Source organism: Bos indicus, chromosome 23 (assembly GCF_029378745.1).
Source record: "Bos indicus isolate NIAB-ARS_2022 breed Sahiwal x Tharparkar chromosome 23, NIAB-ARS_B.indTharparkar_mat_pri_1.0, whole genome shotgun sequence".
NCBI lineage: Eukaryota > Metazoa > Chordata > Mammalia > Artiodactyla > Bovidae > Bos > Bos indicus.
The window spans coordinates 20,298,547-20,316,446 of NC_091782.1; the positions used below are offsets into that span (position 1 = coordinate 20,298,547).

The 17,900-nt window shown below is 46.1% G+C and overlaps 1 protein-coding gene and 1 non-coding gene across 3 annotated transcripts in view; one reads left to right on the forward strand and one right to left on the reverse strand.

Moving 5' to 3' along the window:
* RUNX2 (RUNX family transcription factor 2) overlaps positions 1-17,900 on the forward strand; it is a 257,195-nt gene that overhangs the window by 141,122 nt on the left and 98,173 nt on the right. The window lies entirely within an intron of this gene.
* On the reverse strand, positions 8,700-8,772 carry TRNAG-UCC (transfer RNA glycine (anticodon UCC)). Its single transcript has one exon. It is a non-coding gene; the product is annotated as a tRNA-Gly (tRNA).

The following is a 17,900-nucleotide window of genomic DNA, read 5'->3' on the forward strand; positions in this document are numbered from 1 at the left end:
GCAACCTCTCAGGGAAAGATGAGGCTCAGTGCACACACAGATGCCCCTTGACACAACATTTATTTGCCTCAGATGTTCTTTCTCCTGCAAATTCTGCAAAAAAAAAAGCACACCTTCCTCCCACAAGCAATTATTCTTCCTCAAATAGGTTATTTAGAAGGGACCGGGGACACCGGCCGCCTCCCTGAGATGTGAGGAGCACAGTGATGTGGACGACTAAGAAGGGCTATTATTCATTTTTGTAAAGCATTTTTATTCACAAGCGTTCCGTGATTCAACCGGCCCTGCTGTCCTGACAGACATGCTCAACCAGTTGGAAAGCAGTAAGATCAAGTTTCTAGAAACCCACTAAACGTTTACTAAAACTTACTTTAATTTTGTTTTTTTATGATCTTGTTGCGATGATGTCTGACCACTCAGTGGGGTTTTCTGAAAAACCTACTTTATGTCTTAGCATCACAAGGGTAGCTCACTTCGTGATTGCCACGCTTTGTTCCCGGTTCTGTGTCACTCCACAGCCAATAGGAAGGGAGAAATACCACCCCTGCCCCGCCCCCACTCCCCCCAGAGATACCATCCTTATGGAGAAACCAAGACCATCTAGCAGAATGCTAGGAAAAAATGGGGGCCGGGGAGGGCCAGGGACAAGCTAAAGAACTTCCACACAAGCCCCTCAAGAACAAGTTTTGTCTTCACCACACAGAAGAGGTCAGAACACAGAATTGCAGCCAGGTCTCGTGTGGCCCTGTTCTCCTACTGCCTTGCGGCATTTCTCTCTGAGAACCCAAAGTCCCAGGGTAAACCAGTGCAGGGAGGAAGATGGAGTAGGATCCATGGAGTCAGGAGATACAGGGTACAGTGGCAGAGCCGGAGCGGGGTTTTGAGAGATGAGGGTACCAGCAACTCCCAAAACACAATCAGACAATGCTTTGGTATAAAAAGTGCAAGTGTATTATTTAAAAATAGCAAAAGGCCAACACACAAAACCATGTGATGTGTGTAATCGTGAGGGCCTTGATACAATGGCTTTATGATTTAAAGCTCCTTGGGCATCCTTTCCTTCTTAAATTAGGTCATTTATTTATTTATTTTTTAATAACTGCTTCCATCTCTGACAGTGCAGCAACTCTGGCCAGTTTCACTTTCTGTTTCTCTGTGAGTTTCTCTCTATTCTTCTGCCCTAAAATGAGAGGAACCTTTTGTGGGACTTGTGACAGACCCCAGTAATATCTTAGCCCAATTCTCTTTTTCCCTCACAGTCATTTAATATTGAAATCTTGAAAATCACAGTGACCTTTCTCCTTTTTAGCCGTGTGCCCGGAGAGTCTTTCTGGGTGTGGCTGTGAGGGTGTAGAAAATCCAACTCCTTATCAAGATCTTATTAGTGGTTTTACAGATGAGAAAGGCAGAGATTATTACTGACTGTAATTCTCTACCACAACTTCTGGGGCACACTGGGAACTCAAACTGTGGAGGAGAGACTTCTGGACTGACTTTCACTCTTCTCGAGCATCCAAGGGAGGGAAGGATCCAGGAGGGATGCAAGGCGGAACTTTAGCAAGGAGTTAAGTGGTTAATAGGAACTCAGTTTTGTTTTGTTTTTTTTATTGGCTAATAAAACCTCTCAGGGTTTTTCATATTATATGGTTCCTTCAGGCTTCTAGCCCAATGCTTAAAATAAAAAGCAAAAGATGAAAACAACAACAAAAAAGCTGGAGTCTGAATACCCATGCAGCCCCAGTCTTGTTTACTTTTTCATTTCCGCAGTTGTAAAAAAAAAAAAAAAATTTTCCTCTGGTAGTTCAACTTTATCACACTGAAGGACCCGGGCAGTATTTGAACAACTCCAGCGATTCTTGCCTCCCAGTGAAAGGAAAAATTACGCTCTGTCTCTCTGTTTCGGGCAAGAGGAGACCACGATGCGAATGACAGATGCATGGGGAAATTTCAAAATGAAAGCCTGGGATGGGGGTGGGGGGTGGGTTGGGGAGAGCAGATATTGAACCGAAACCAGCTCTGGAATCCTGAATGCAAATATCTCTGTCCATTTCTTGCCAGTGGTGCTGTTCTCCCAAAGGAGCAGGATGTTCTTGTTTTTAATAATAGCCAGACCAGATGCTAAATTCTCCCCGGCAACATGCTGGAGAAGTGAGAAGGCAAGCAGCTGATTCCTGTTAAGATGAACACCAGGCGAATAAGCCAGAAAGTATGAGAATGCTCTGGAGGTTTTCGCTTTGTAAACCCCCGTTTGGCAGAAAGATCACAGAATCTGAGTTGAAAACACAGAGTGTCCTCCTGCCCCGGTGCCTCCTCCACTCGTGCTGCCTGCTGGGGGCCTTGCTGCCTTCTGGCCATCCTGCCCTTTTCTGAGTTCTCCAGAGCACCGGCTCCCAGGTCCCCCGTGAGGGAAAAATCGGAAGCCCCGTGCCCTCCGGCTTTCACTGACTGTAAAAAATAAAAAACAACAACTCATCAACAGGAGGGATTTTTTTTTTTTTTTTTACTTGCTCCTTGCCATAGAAAATAGTGAAATCCTGAACCTGAGCCAATGATTTTAAAATGGCATCTTTGTTCCATCTTTTTCGCTCTCTTCTTCCCCCTGTCAGAGTCCATCAAATCTCGCAGTTCTTATTTTGTTTTAGGGTCTGCCACACATGGAAGATGCTGCTTTCTTCTTTCCCAGGGAGCTGCCAGAGCCACTGTGGGGCTCTGCAGGGCTGGGCTGACCACAGCAGACATTGACCCAGCTGCACGCTGAGGTCTGCTCTCGCCACCCAGGAGTTCTTTCCCGGAGAGCAAGGGTGCCTGGTGCTCCCTGACTGCCTCTCCTTGGGGCTTTGTGCCCAAAGTCTGCAGGAGTGAGAGAAGGAATGGATGTTAGGAGCAGGTAGAGAGGTTCATACTGGTAATCAGGTCCCTAGAGTTCTCCTGGGGCTTCCCTGGTGGCTCAGTGGTAAAGAATCTGCCTGCCAATGCAGGAGATACAGGTTCAATCCCTGGGTCGGGAAGATCCCCTGGAGAAGAGAATGGCTACCCACTCCAGTGTCCTTGCCTGGAGAATTCCATGGACAGAGGAGCCTGGCAGACTACAGTCCATGGAGTAGTAAAGAGTCAGACATGACTGAGCCCCTAAACAACACCAATTAAGTCCTCCTTACGGCTTTTCTTCTTTGTCCCCATCATCCTCCTAAGCCCTGGTACTTCCTTTTCCTGGTTGCTGCTCCCTTCCCTGCAATGCGGACAGGACAGCCTAGCTACTGTTTTCTCACTGTTTTCTTCCTCGTTAGCTGTCTTTGAAGTTTGTTAGGCCCAGACCTCACTAGCATGACCATTCCAGGGAGAAGGCAATGGAGACAGAAGATGGTTTACCTCTTTCCCCTCTTGGGATGGCACTGAGGCCATTGTTTTAATTTCTTCTTGGGGAAAAGTCATATTTGGTACTATAACCTGATCAAATAAGAATACTTAAAACATTTAATTTTCATCACACACTTGACTATGCCCTTGGCACTTGGCTGAATGTTTCATGAGACTATCTCAATCTTCCCAGCAACCTAGGAAGAAGGTAGTACTGTCTTTATCCCCATTTTACTGATGAGGAAACAGGTTTAGACTTGCCCAAGTTACACAGCCATTAAGACTCAAGCCTAGATCTGTATAATTCTAAAGACTATGTCCCTAAGCTAAAACTTTAGACACACTCTCCTTTATCATCAGTGAAGAAAGTAAATGATTTAATGAGATATGAGGAAGCCTAGCAAAGTGTCTGTAGCATAATAAATATAAAATAGATGGACTCTCTTATAGTTACTCTTTGTGCCCCATGGACTGTAGCCCTCCCGGCTCCTCTGTCCATGGAATTTTACATGTAAGAATGCTGAAGTGGGTTGCCTTTTCCTACTCCAGGGGATCTTCCTGACTCGGGGATCAAAACTACATATTTTGTATCTCCTGTACTGGCAAGCAGATTCTTTTTGGCTCAGTGGGTAAAGAATCCACCTGCAATGCAAGAGATGAGGATTTGATCCCTGGGTTGGGAAGATCCCCTGGAGTAGGACATGGCAATCCACTCCAGTATTTTTGCCTGGATAATCCCATGGACAGAGGAGCATGGTGGGCTACAGTCCATGGGGTTGCAAAGAGTCAGACATGGCTGAAGCAACTGAGCATGCACAAGCATTATTGTTACGCCTGGACGACAGAGGATGAGATGGCTGGATGGCATCACTGACTCGATGGATGTGAGTCTGAGTGAACTCCGGGAGTTGGTGACGGACAGGGAGGCCTGGCGTGCTGCGATTCATGGGGTCACAAAGAGTCGAACACGACTGAGTGACTGAACTGAACTGAACTGAATGACTAAATTGATTCTCTTAAAATGTGTCTATAAAGATTCCAAATAGTTTGACTCTCAATACAGCTAGAGCCCCAAGTGGAATGCCTTTTTTAAAAATATTCTTTGGACATTTAAAAGAATATTGCTCTTTCAAAGTAATCTTTTTTAACTTATTTCGTAGACTAATTTTCTACTGAACATCATGTCTAACTTTGGCAATTGGCTTATCATGGCCTCTTCCCTGAAGGAACTCAGAGACATCACATAGCATAAAGGATAAATTTAAAATGCATGGGCACATTCAAAACAGAAATGTTGACTCTGCCCCAACCTCAACCCTCAATATGTGATTTCTTCCAAGGTCTTCCATTTAGGTATGTTGAGTTTCATGTTAATGTTGCTGCTGAAAAAGGTATTAATGAACCCAATTTGGCAGCATTGCCCTCATTTAACAAGAGAAAGGCCCAGACCAAGAAATTCCTGTCAACTTCAACTCTTGCCTTTCCAAGAGTGGCTCTGGGGTCCTTCTCGCCACCTGACAAAGGGGCAGGTGACGAGTCCTGCCCCCGGGTCCCCCGTTTCTGAACTGGCATCACTGAGGCGGAACTGATCTTGGAGGCCCCAGGTCTGAGTTGGGATACCTGATGTGTACATGGCTTTGAGTACTTGTACAGGGGCCTGGAGGAGCCTGGGAATGGAATCTCAGTGTTTTCTGCCCTAAATCATCTAAATCTCTTTAACTGAATAAGTAGGTTTCTCTCCAACTGTCTTAAAGCATTTTACAGACTATTTCCTTACATCTATTTTATATGGAATTAATATCCCATTTTCCCAAATTCCCAGAGAATAGAACGACCTCTTTCCCTCTCATTCTCTCTGCCTTATTTTCTTTTTTCTTTCTGGAAATATTTCTTGAACATCTACTATAAGCAGAGCAATATAGTGGAAGGCTCACCACCATTAAAAAGCGTGTTGGCAAGCATCTCTGTTCAATTCATCCATCCCAATAAGAGATGTCTGTCATGCCATTCTCTATTTAAGCAAATTCATGAATGTTTCACGTGGCCAAAAACAGAGATTAAAAAGTTAATGATTCGTTTCTAGAGAGAATTTAGATAGTTTTGATTTCTGCTTACAGCCAATTTCATTTCCCACTTCCTAAAATACTCAAGTATTTGTAAGGTACTCGACATCTATATTTAGTCATACAAGCCTTTCATTTCCACCATAATATATGGGAGGGTTGGTGTTGAAAAAGTGGATGATTTTCATATAATCAGAGGGGGAAATCTGCTCTTCCATTTTCTCTTTCCTATTGTCACAGTCATGCGGCTGCATGAAGGGGCTGAGCGACGTATTGAAAGGGGGAAGTGGAGGGACTTCCCTGGTGGCCCAGTGGTCTGGATTCTGCACTTCTGCTGCAAGGGGTACCGGTTCAATCCCTGGTCAGGGAACTAAGATCCCATGTGCCCTGCAGCGCAGCCAAATAAATAAATAAATAATAATAAAAACAAAAGAAAGGGGAAAGCAGTAAGTGGCAAAAAAAGATCTGAGTTCCAGATCCCTACTAACCAAACGTGTGACCTTGAACAAGCCACTTAACCTCTCTTGACCTTCCCCTGAAGTGTAGGCTATGATATATTACCTTCCAGATGGTCTGCTAAGGTTCCATGCAGCAACTCTTACCTATCTATAGATGTGGAGTGGCTTTCAGAATGGAGAAATTGTGGGGAGTTTTAAGAGGCAGCTAGAGTCTGCCTAGCATTAAGAGAGATAACGAGGTCCACTGTTCCTCACAGAATTGGCCAAAGTGGCCCTTTTGTAGAGGATTAGGAAATGAAATCCCAGAGAGGTCAAATCACTTTTGCAGGATCACGCTGTAGACGGATGAGGGGACGTCAAGGGTTGGAATCTATTTCTAAGTAGTTCTCAAGCTCATTCCCTGGAAGGGGCATTTCCTTCCTTTATGAGAGTAGCATCTTCTGCGTTATCCTTTCATTAAGCATTCGTTTACTTTTTTACTTTTTATGAACCTATTTCCATTTGTTATTAACTTAAACTGATTCTGTTAAAAATTTCTTATACACATGTGAATTAATTTCCAACATACGAATTCCATACCATACTCCAGCTGTTGTTCAGTCGCTAAGTAGTGTCCAACTCTTTGTGACCACATGGACTGCAGCGTGCTACTCTCCCCTATCTGTCACCATCCCCTAGAGATTGCTCAGATTCATGTCCATTGAGTCCGTGATCCTATCTAACCATCTCATTCTCTGCCACCCTTTTCTCCTTCTGCCTTCAATCTTTCCCAACATCAGGATCTTTTCCAGCTAACCTTATTGAAAAAGACCCATTATACATGACTTCATTACAATCATAGGTAAAGATACCAGGTCTGACCTAGTAAGAAATTTGGTGTAAGAGGATGAATGTCATTCCTTCCTGAACAAAGGTGATCTGTCTGTTGGCAACATGCTTCAAACTGATTGTTCCTTAGTGGACAAGAGGTCCGCTTGTCCTCAGTACTAAAGGTAGATGTCATGACCTTGCTGTGATCCAAGGTCTTTCTATTTGCTGTTTTATGCTCTGACTATAGACAGGAGGCCACATTCTGGATTTCATTCACGTGATATCCTAGCCATCTAAAGAAATGGTACATGACAGCTAATCTTGAAAAAAGACAGATTTTTCATCTCAATTTTACCTTTTATCTGCTTACCATCTGAGTTACATTACAACCAACACATATCTTCAATTTTAAAGATGTAAGCAGAAAACCATGCTAGTGGTGCAAAGATGGGAGACACAGGTACCAGGTGTAGTGTTATTAGACAAAACTTAGAATGTGATTAATCATCTAATGCTTGTTTAATGATAGGCACTGCCTTCTTATGTCTTGTGATTGTGAGACACAAGTGCAAAGCCATTTACAGGGCAGAAGGAAGTGGAAGGCTAAGAAGAGGGAAAATCTGTAGCTTTGCCCTATCCCTTGCTTGACAGAACAGTTGTCATTGTTTTGCTTCACAACCCCCGACTCTCATCTGGCCTGGAGGGAGGGGCCATTCATTCAATAAACACTGATTGAACACTCACTAGAAATGATGGAAAGGAAAGGACAGTGAATGAGATATACTCTGTGCCCCCCAAAAATTCACCATCTACTCAGAGAGACAGAAAAGTAAGCCTGTAAGTGACAACATGGCACAGCAGCGCCACAAGAGAGCTGTGGACCAAGGGTTGTTGCTGTTTGGTTGCAAAGTTGTGTCCAAATCTTTGCAACCCCATGAACTGCAGCACGCTAAGCCCTATTAGGCTTCCCTGATATCTCAATTGGTAAAGAATCCACCTGCAATGCAGGAGACCCTGGTTCAATTTCTGGGTTGGGAAGATCTGCTGGAGAAGGGGTAGTCTACCCACTCCAGTATTCTTGGACTTCCCTTGTGGCTCAGCTGGTAAAGAATCTGCCTGCAGTGTGGGAGACCTGGGTTTGATCCCTGGATTGGGAAGATCCCCTGGAGAAGGGAAAGTCTCCCCACTCCAGTATTCTGGTCTGGAGAATTCCATGGACTGTATAGTCCTCGGGGTTGCAAAGAGTCGGACACAACTGAGCAACTTTCACTCACTAAGCTTCCCTGTCCTTCAGTATCTCCTAGAGTTTGCTCAAACTCATGTCCATTGAGTCGGTGATGCCATGCAACCATCTCCTCCTCTGTCGCCCCTTTCTCAATGGTAGAGAACCAAGGGTAGAGGAACCCCATACAGGCAGCAGCCCCTGGAGCAACAGGAAGATGACGCTTGAGCTGGATCTGGAAGAACGAGTAATCCATTCCTTGCTGTTCTGGGTCTGCCGCTGAGCTTGAGTGTCAGCCCCAGTCCACCTTGCAGTGTGGTACCTGGGAGCAGGCAGGCCCCCACATACAGCTCTCCAGAAGGAAAAAGAGGTGATACGGCCATCCCAGGCTTGTGACGATCTGTAGTGTTCCAGATCACATATCCATACATAGGACGGGAAAGAGGACTTCTCAGAGGCTTTAGAGTGAGGTGGTTGGGTAAGCAGTATCAGAATCTCTGTGTGATACGAGTCTCATTTCAGAAACCATGTTCAATACCAGAATAATTAAAGACCCGTGCTATCAAACTATACAGTATGAAGATAAAAATGTGCGATCTTGATGTTTAACAGAAGAAACACCACTGTAAGAAACATTGAGGGATGACAGCACAAAATATCAAAATTTCAGGACCAAGTATAGATATGCTTTATCTGATTGCTCAGATAAAATTGATTGTTCAACCTCTGCTACCAAGTGGATTGAAGTCTTTTACTTTTGGGGCCATACCAGGGCACGAAGAATCTTAGTTCCCCAACCAGTGATTGAACCTGGGCCCCCTGCATTGGAAGCACAGAGTCTTAACCACTAGACCACCAGGGAAGTCCTGGACTGGAGTCTTGATGAGAAAGTGAGAGATGATCTGGCACCTGAGACATTTCAGCGTTCAGTAGAGTGACCAGTATAAATGGTTGGGACACGTTTATGCTCTGGATGAGACCTATTCAAAGAATGTCACGCAAGTTATGCTCATGACTGACCCTATGTAAAACTTTAAAGCAGGATTTTGGGATCTTCTCTACCTACCCCTCCAGACCCCTCCTTTGGAGGCCTGCCATGCCCCTGAAGGACCCCCATGGACCCTGTGTCTCTCCGTGAGCCCACACCATTTACCCCTGCACTGTGGATCTCTTCTTTTATAAGGCGAAAATGTCCCGACACTCACCTTTGAGGAGTCAGTGTATTTGCATTTCAAGAAAGGTTTTTTTGGAACCACAGAAACCTCACTTCCAAAGTCACATACCCAGCTCAAAGGGCAGGAAAGTTGCTTGGGATGGTTTTTTTGACATCTCCTGGAGCTGCTGCCTTCCTACAGGCTAATCCCTGCCTTGCCCCGTTGAAAGCCAACCCTCATTCTTCTTTCTCTCTCCCTCTTGCCCCAGAACCCTGCCCAGATGCCTTGAGGTGATAGGGGACCCATGTTCTTAGCCACTGTGGGCTGGAGTGAAAATGAGGGAGAGAGTCCTGGTTCTACCTGAAGCTCACATCAGGGGGCCTTGCATTTTATTCCTGTCTCTGCAAGAGGTGGTTTATTGATTAATGGAACTTTATTAGACTTATTAGAGCAAATAAAACACATGCACACACACATAAATCCTTCTGTACCCCTCCCAAACCACTGGCTGGTGGAACGAGTTCTATTTCCAGCCCTGACATCTTGCCCGTCTGTCATTCTCCGTCCTGGCTGCATCAAGTTCCATTGGGTTTGAGTTTATTGGCGACCCAGTGAAGTTTATGTTGTCATAGAAATTAGCCTTGATGGACAGGGATACGGCCAGGGGATCAGGAGAGCTGGGCAGCCTCGTGGTGTTGGCATGACTGAGATGTTAGGGTGCCTGGAACCTTCTCCAAGAAAAATCAAAGCTGGCTCTTTTGCAGCAGCAAACGAGAGCAACAAGACACTCCCCAGGGACGGACGCTGGGACGTGATTGTGAGCCATCCAGCTCCCATTCCCCCCAACCCTCCCGGTGCCCCCCTGGTGCCAAAAATCCTTCCCCGAGCAATGGAGGCAGGGCTGGGAGGCCTGAGGTTAATCCGCCCTTCTGCAGTTCGTGGTTAGCTTTCGTAGGCTCTTGGCTGTTTGACAAAGTTGGATAATAATTCAATATTTCTTTCTGAAATACTTGACCTTATTGTTAGTTTTTGTGACAAGGGGAATTTAAAGGAGCTGCAAAAAATGCAAGTGAGTGTGGCTGAGAAAGGCCAGGGTACGCCCCTGACTAGCGCACAGTTTCTTTTCCTGACGTCTATAAAATGTAGGTGAAAACAGGTCAACATTGATGTTGGCAAATGGGAAAACCAGTTCTATTGTTAGCCAACGAGCTTCAGATATAAATGTAAGTCTGGTTCAATCAAAACCACGTTTGTGTTAGACCCTAGTGATGTGCTTTCTATTAAAAAAAAAAAGCCTATTTATATAGACACACGAAATAAAAATATTCTTTGACCAGAAGGATTCTTTTCTGAGTATCACAAGGACTTGTTGGAATACAAGACTGCTTTCATTTTCTTTTTTAAAATTTGCAGGGGACACACTCCCAGTATCTTCCCTTCTCTTTATTTTGAACCAGCCAGAGCTGTTGAAGATTAAAATCATATATAAAGAAAAATTCTGCGTTGCCTGATGTGGGGGCTTCTTGGAGATGGCTGGCTGGGGGCTGAAAAAGAAATGAAGTTATTAGGAGGTCAAACATACAGCCTGCCCCCCAAGATTTGGCCTGAGTCTATCATTGCTTTTATGAGCTCCTCTCAAGAGGCTCATAAGACACGTTTGAGCTTACAAAGGAGGAACAGGAGAGAAGTTTAGCCACTTGCCAAATCCAGATTGTGGAGGGTCGGTTAATTTTAGCCTACTGGGCAGCTCGCTGATTTTACTTTCTCTCTGTACTAGGAGCCTCTCAAGTCCTGTCCTGCAAGGAACTAGGAACAATCATATAATGTTGAATATGGGCTGGTTAATAAAATTCTAGAAGGATTTACTTTTTCTTGTGAGATCATTTTTTTTTTTCCAACTTGGGGTGAAATTCACATGGCATAAAATGAAACTTTCTCTAAAAAATATCTATTTATCTGGCCATGTTGGGTCTTAGTTACAGTGTGCAAATATGTCATACAGGATCTTTCATTGTGGAGCTCGACTCTCTAGTTGTGGCATGGGGAGTTGAGTAGTTGTGGTGTGGAGGCTTAGTTGCCCTTTGGCATGTGGGATCTTCCCAGACCAGGGCTCGAACCCATGTCTTCTGCATTGGCAGATGGATTCTTAACCACTGGGCCACTAGGGAAGGCCCCGAATGAACCATTTTTAAAGTGAACCATTCAGGGGCGTTTAGTCCACTCTTCACATTGTGTGACTGCTGCATTCCCATCACCCCAAACAGATACCATTAAACCCTGGCCACCTCTAGATCCACTTTTGAACACAAGTTGGTTAGCTGTGTTCTCACACAGAGTGCCGTCTTAGAGCCTCATGATTTTAAACAAGGCTTGACTGTATTTCCAGAAAGGACCCAAGAGGAGAGAGGATTTGCTGTAGGAAGGACTGGAGGCCCTGGGCAGGGCAGGGCAGGGGGAAGGCGGGGAGGAGGGATGTGGGCACAGGAGAGATTGCCTCTGTAATCACCGGGTAACCCAGAACCAGAGACCTTCCGAACTGGAGAAGGTGACCATCTGTTGGAGTAGCTGCTCCTTCTGAGGCTTATTTTTTGTCTCCTACTGAGGTGATGAGCCCTTTAAAATTCTCAGCATTCTCACTCTCCTGCATCCCGAGTCCCGTCTAGGAGGCCGTTTATTCCTTTAATTTGTGTTGGTCGGCATCCAAGTCTGGCACTAGGCAGTCCCCAGTGGAGAAGCTGGGAGGTGGTGCAGGCTCACCCAGGTTAGGGAGGGAGTGCTCCCCGGGATGCTAACTGTGGCTTGTCTCCTTCAATACACATCATCCTGCTGGATAATCATTTTCAAATGGCAAACAATAATAAAAGCTTTCCTCTCTATTGCTTCCAAGTGTCAACGTATCTACACAGGCTGTAGACATGAGTGTGTGTGTGTGTGGGTGGGTGTGTGTGAATTCTCTAAGAAAAAGAAGTTTGGGGGAGCATTTGAGCGTGTTGGAAAGGCTGAGAATCACCTCAGGTTGCTTTCCAAACACTCTACTGGTGGCTGACCTGGAACCTGGATCAGAGATAGAAGAACAAAAGTGTCGGGTGACTGTCATTTTTAATCCACATCTGAAGGGAGTCGGCGGGTTCTCTCCTGAGCTGGGCCCCTTGTGAACCTAGGGGGAGCTTCAAGCTGGGAATGAAACAGGATGAGGGGATGCCAGAGGCTAGATATGGCTGCTAAGGATGTGTGACTGGATCTTGAAAGGAAAACCCCAAAGTCTGTGGCCACAGACGGAGAGTGAAGCTGATGCCCCCCCTCAGGGTGCACGTGTGTTTTGGGTCTACACAGTCTCCTGTCTCATTGTGACCCTTTTCCCTGGAGTATCTATTTTCCTTGAAGTGGTTGAGGTAACTTAACTGCTAAGAAATTTCAAACATTTTTTAATGTTAAGATATAGATGAATAAAGTATGGAATGCAATATGAAATTCATAGGAGTTGGAGAGATAAAACAGAACTCTGGAGAAATCTCCTACTTATAATGGGCTGCTGCTGCTGCTAAGTTGCTTCAGTTGTGTCCAACTCTGTGCGACCCCATAGACGGCAGCCCACCAGGCTCTCCCGTCCCTGGGATTCTCCAGGCAAGAACACTGGAGTGGGTTGCCATTTCCTTCTCCAATGCATGAAAGTGAAAAGTGAAAGTGAAGTCGCTCAGTCGTATCCGACTCTTCGTGACCCCATGGACTGAAGCCCACCAGGCTCCTCCGTACATGGGATTTTCCAGGCAAGAGTACTGGAGTGGGGTGCCATTGCCTTCTCCGTATAATGGGCTACTTTGGGTCAAATTCAGGCTGATGCCCCAGGGTTAACGGTTTGCTCTGCAGTCAAGCCGCTGAAGTGAAAATAAAAGAGGAGTCTGATGGGTGTTCAGGGCATTTCCCCAGAGGCCTGTGGAGTAGCTGTATCTTGTAGAATTTCCTCCCCGACACCCTGTCCTTGCATGCATCCAACTCCATCTCCTCTTACAAACCTTCAGGTCTCCTTCTGTGCAGACTTCCTAGCCATTCTGACTCAATTGCTCAATGACACTGTATGTCGTCTGAACCCCATGGGTTTGGTGCTCTAATCCTCTTACATTATTTCGGTTATCTATGTTTCTGCTTAACCAACAGCATCGCAATTTAGTGGTTTAGAACAATAGCTGTTGTATTGCTCATGATTCCGTGGGTCAAGAATGCTGGCAGGGCTCAGCCCAGCGGTTTTGCAGGGCTAGCTTGAGCTTCCTCATGGCATGGTGGTCCCAGGGTGGTCAGCATTCTTCCAGTCAGGGCTTCTAAGGGGCACAGAAGTGGAAGCTGCATCTCTCTTAATGAAGAGGAGATGGGCAAGGTCACTCTTCCACTGTGTTCTGTTGGTCAAAGGCAATCACAGGGGCCAGCCTCGGGCCAAGGGGAGGGGAAGTAGACCCCACAACTCTTCACGGGAAGAGAGGCAAAGCCTATGAGTGTAACCCCTCTGTAGCTACATCCTTAGATATTACAGTTCCCAATGACCACTCTCAGGGTCCCCTGCAGTGGGACTTGGTCAGCATTTGGTGATTGTTTCAGGATTCAGACACCAGGTGTGAGAGAAGAGATCTCAGGTGTGAGGCATCTGGATAAGGGGCATTGTGGCCATAGAGAATGGGTTTGTTTATCAAGAGGAGTCCCTAATATTTTGTCAAAAGGGTCATGATATGCTTTTCTGAGTCCTGTAATGGATCAAATATATGCCAAATATACTAGGGTTGGGGGACTCTCTTTATGGGGTGAGTAGAAGCTCACACCACTTAACAGTTCTTCGGGGAAGAGCTGGGTGGCAGGATCCCTCTAGACTTGCCCAGGGCCCCTGGGGGCAGTCAGGCTGGAAAGTCTGCCCTGGTTGTCACTCAGAGACTCAGCAAGGGTCCAGGAGCCACCCTTCCAGGAGAGCAGAGAAAGAGGCTATTGTTTCTTGCCACTTTAAGTAGCTGATGACAGTAGAAAAGAATGTAGTTAGAACCTTCCCTGTTAACTACGGAGGATTAGAACCAACTGCAGAACTAGACTCTTGAAGCCTCTGGGCACAAGGTGTGGGAACCACTGTGGGGGCAGAAAGGGAGGGAGCATCCCCTGGGGGTGGCCCTGTTGATTCTAAAATTCCATCCCTCCACGTCCCAGTGACTGAAACCTTCATCCCACTCGGCCTTGGTTTCCCGATAGGCAAAATGGGGACACTGCTTCTTAGGAATTTTTTTTTTTTTTTTTGGAAGAGTAAATAAAATAACCTAAATAGAGGGCCTAGCAAAAGTATTAAATATTAACACAGAATAAATAAATATTAACGTCTTTCTCTCCAAAATGTTAGAAAAGGAAACTTGGATCACTGAGTCCAATTTGTGAATGACCAGACTGAGGCCTGGACTTGTTAACATGCCTTGCCCAGGTTTAAGGATCACACTAGGGTTCACCCAGGGGCTCAGGGGTAAAGAATCCACAGGCAGTGCAGCAGACACAGGTGATGCGGGTTAGATCCCTAGGTCGGGAAGATCCCCCGGAGAAAGAAATGGCAACCTGGCCCAGAATTCTTGCCTGGAGAATCCCATGAACAGAGGAGCCTGGTGGGCTGTGATCTACGGGGTTGCGAAGACTTGGACACGACTGAAGCGACTCTGCACGCGTGCACACGTCACGCTGGTGCGTCCTCATTTCCTCCTCTCAGCCCAAGGCTCTTCCTTGACATCTGAGTCCTTCTAAGGACACGCAGTATTTCAGTTGCAAAAGCACACTGCAACTCAAAGTGGCCACTTTGGCCTTTGTTCTTGGTAGCTCACCCCATAGGACCCCAAAGAACATTGGGGTAACCGGGAGAGAAAATGCTGGAGAAACATTGAAACTAAATGAGACAAAATACGACCTCCAACACTGGCAAATTTCAACACGAAAATCTTATAATTTTATTTTTTATTTTAATTAAAATATTTTAAAATATCAAAACCATTTTGGATTGGGGTCTAGCCGATTAACAAAGTTGGGGTAGTTTCAGGTGAGCAGTGAAGGGACTCAGCCATCATATGCATGTATCCATTCTTCCTCAAAACCCCCTCCCATCCAGGCTGGCACATAACATTGAGCAGAGTCCCATGTGACAGGGTTTCACTGATAGCTCAGTTGGTAAAGAATCCACCTGCAATGCGGGAGACCCCAGTTTGATTCCTGGGTCCGGACGATCCTCTGGAGAAGGGATAGGCTACCCACTCCAGTATTCTGGCCTGGAGAATTCCATGGACTGTGTATAGTCCATGGGGTTGCCAAGAGTAGGACATGACTGAGTGACTTTCACTTTCACTTTCTTTCCAGGCAACACGAAAATCTTTGAATAAAGCCATCTATTGAAATCACATTAGTCTTTGTTTCTCTATCAATTTCTTTTTATTAAAAAAAATTATTTGCAAGATCAGCCCAGAATTACAATAAAGTAAAAAAGATGTCTCTTTTTGTCTATCTCTCCTCTCCTGCTAATTCTACTCCAGACAACTCTTATGTGGGTCCAACTTTGCCTCTTCTTCCATCAACAACTCCTAGTGGACTTGTTGCATAGCCACCCCCCGCCCATCCTTCCCCATCCCCTCCTGAGTTAGGGCATTCAGTCTGTATAATTAAGTTTTGCAGAATCCCAGGTTTAGAGACATGGTACTTGGGCCTCATCATCTGTTACTGAACAATGCTGCTGCTGCTGCTGCTAAGTCGCTTCAGTCATGTCCAACTCTGCGACCCAATAGACGGCAGCCCACCAGGCTCCCCCGTCCCTGGGATTCTCCAGGCAAGAACTCTGGAGTGGGTTGTCATTTCCTTTGCCAATGCATGAAAGTGAAAAGTGGAAGTGAAGTCGCTCAGTTGTGTTCGACTCTTAGCCGGCCCATGGACTGCAGCCTTCCAGGCTCCTCCGTCCATGGGATTTTCCAGGCAAGGGTACTGAACAATAAATCACCCCAAAATATGGTGGCACAGGAGGTTGATATTTAATGACATGGATCAGAAATTAGAATAGGCTTGTCTCCATGGTACGCAAGTGGCCTCAGCTGGGAAGATTGAAAGACTGAGGGATATCTTCATTCACTTGTTGGTGCCTAGATTGGGCTGGATGAAGGGTTGTCTGAGCCAGGACCCCCTCTGGGTGTGGGGGCCTCAGGGTCGTTGGACTTCTCTTGTTCTTGCTTGGCCCTGAGGACAAGTGTCCAGTCAACCTGGGATGGGGGTGCTGCACGGCCTTTAATGCTGGGGCCTCAGAATCACATGGTATCACTTTCTCTGTACCCATTGGTCCACGCGGTCCCAAGTCCACCCAGATTCCAGGAGAGGAGACCCTGTCTCTCAAGGGAGGTGCATCGAAGACCCGGTACCCAGGGAGTTTAAACCATAATGGACAAACGGTGATCCTGCTTTCTGAATAATGAGAGCTCACCAGCTAACAAAGGATTTTGGTGCTGTTTTAGGGAAGAAAGGCAGTCTTAAAGAGATGAGACTTGGACACCTGGTCTCTGGGGCATTTTAAAAGATTACAGAGACAGAATAAGTAAAAATGGGACTACCTTGGGTAATCTTGGGGGAAAGCATGGCTTTTAAGCAGTTGACTGGACATTTTCATTCTCCACCCGTGAGAAGCAGGGCCACCACCTGTTGCTTTTTAGAGAGTAAGACCGTTCCAGGCCCAAGCCCTCACCCCAGAGCCTATGTGGTGATGAACTGGACTTTGTGTTTTTTTCCACTGACAGCAGAGGAAATAGTGAAAGTGAAAGTGAATTCGCTCAGTCGTGTCTGACTCTGTGACCCTATGGACTGTAGCCTAACGGGCTCCTCCGTCCATGGGATTTTCCTTGCAAGCGTACTAGAGTGGGTTGTCCAGGGGATCTTCCCAATCTAGGAACAGAACCCGGGTCTCCCATATTGCAGGCAGATGCTTTACCCTCTGAGCCATCAGGGAAGCCCCGAGGAAATAGTAGTGCAGGAAAGTCTTCTTAAAAGCAGAGCAGAGGGAGTGTGGCTTCATTTTGAGGGATGGTTGGGCCCCACCCTCTAGCCTTGCCCCCACCTGTGTACATACCCAGAAGGAACATCCTCTGTATTGAATCTGAAGAGGAGTCTTTGAAGCCCTCAGAGATCTTCAGAGTGAAGTGCTGGGTGAGGTCAGGGCATTCAGGAGATCTGAATGGAGGGAGGAAGGGAGGCTGGGTGTGTGCCAGGCAGGTGACCTTGAGGTGGATGCAGCTAGGGGGGTGCCCCACTCATGGCCAGGCAGCCCAGCAGCCGTGTGGTCCAGGACAAGACACCTGATGTGCCACTCCCATCTCCTTCCACACCTGGAGTGAAGGTACAGTTGACAAGCTCACAGCCTGCTTTGTACAGGGCGCTGTTAGGCACTGTGTGTCATTCATCTGTTTCATTTACTCTATGAATCCAGTTTATGCCTATGAAGTGGGCTTTATGGTTTCTATTTTATTTTATTTCAGTTAAAAGACTGAAGCCCATGAAAAACTGTTATTGTGTAATTGAGAAGTTGTGTCCAACTCTTTTGTGACCTTACGCACGGTAGCCCACCAGGCTCCCCTGTCCATGGGATTTCCCAGGCAAGAATACTGGAGTGGGTTGCCATTTCCTTCTCCAGGAGATCTTCTACACCCAGGGATCAAATCTGTGTCTCCTGCATCGCAGGCAGATTCTTTACCACCAAGTCACCTGGGAAGCTCTGACTATCACTGAGACAACTGGGAAACAAACAAACAGAAAGAATCAATTAACAAAAAGGTAACTTTCCAAAACTAAGTGTGATGGAAGA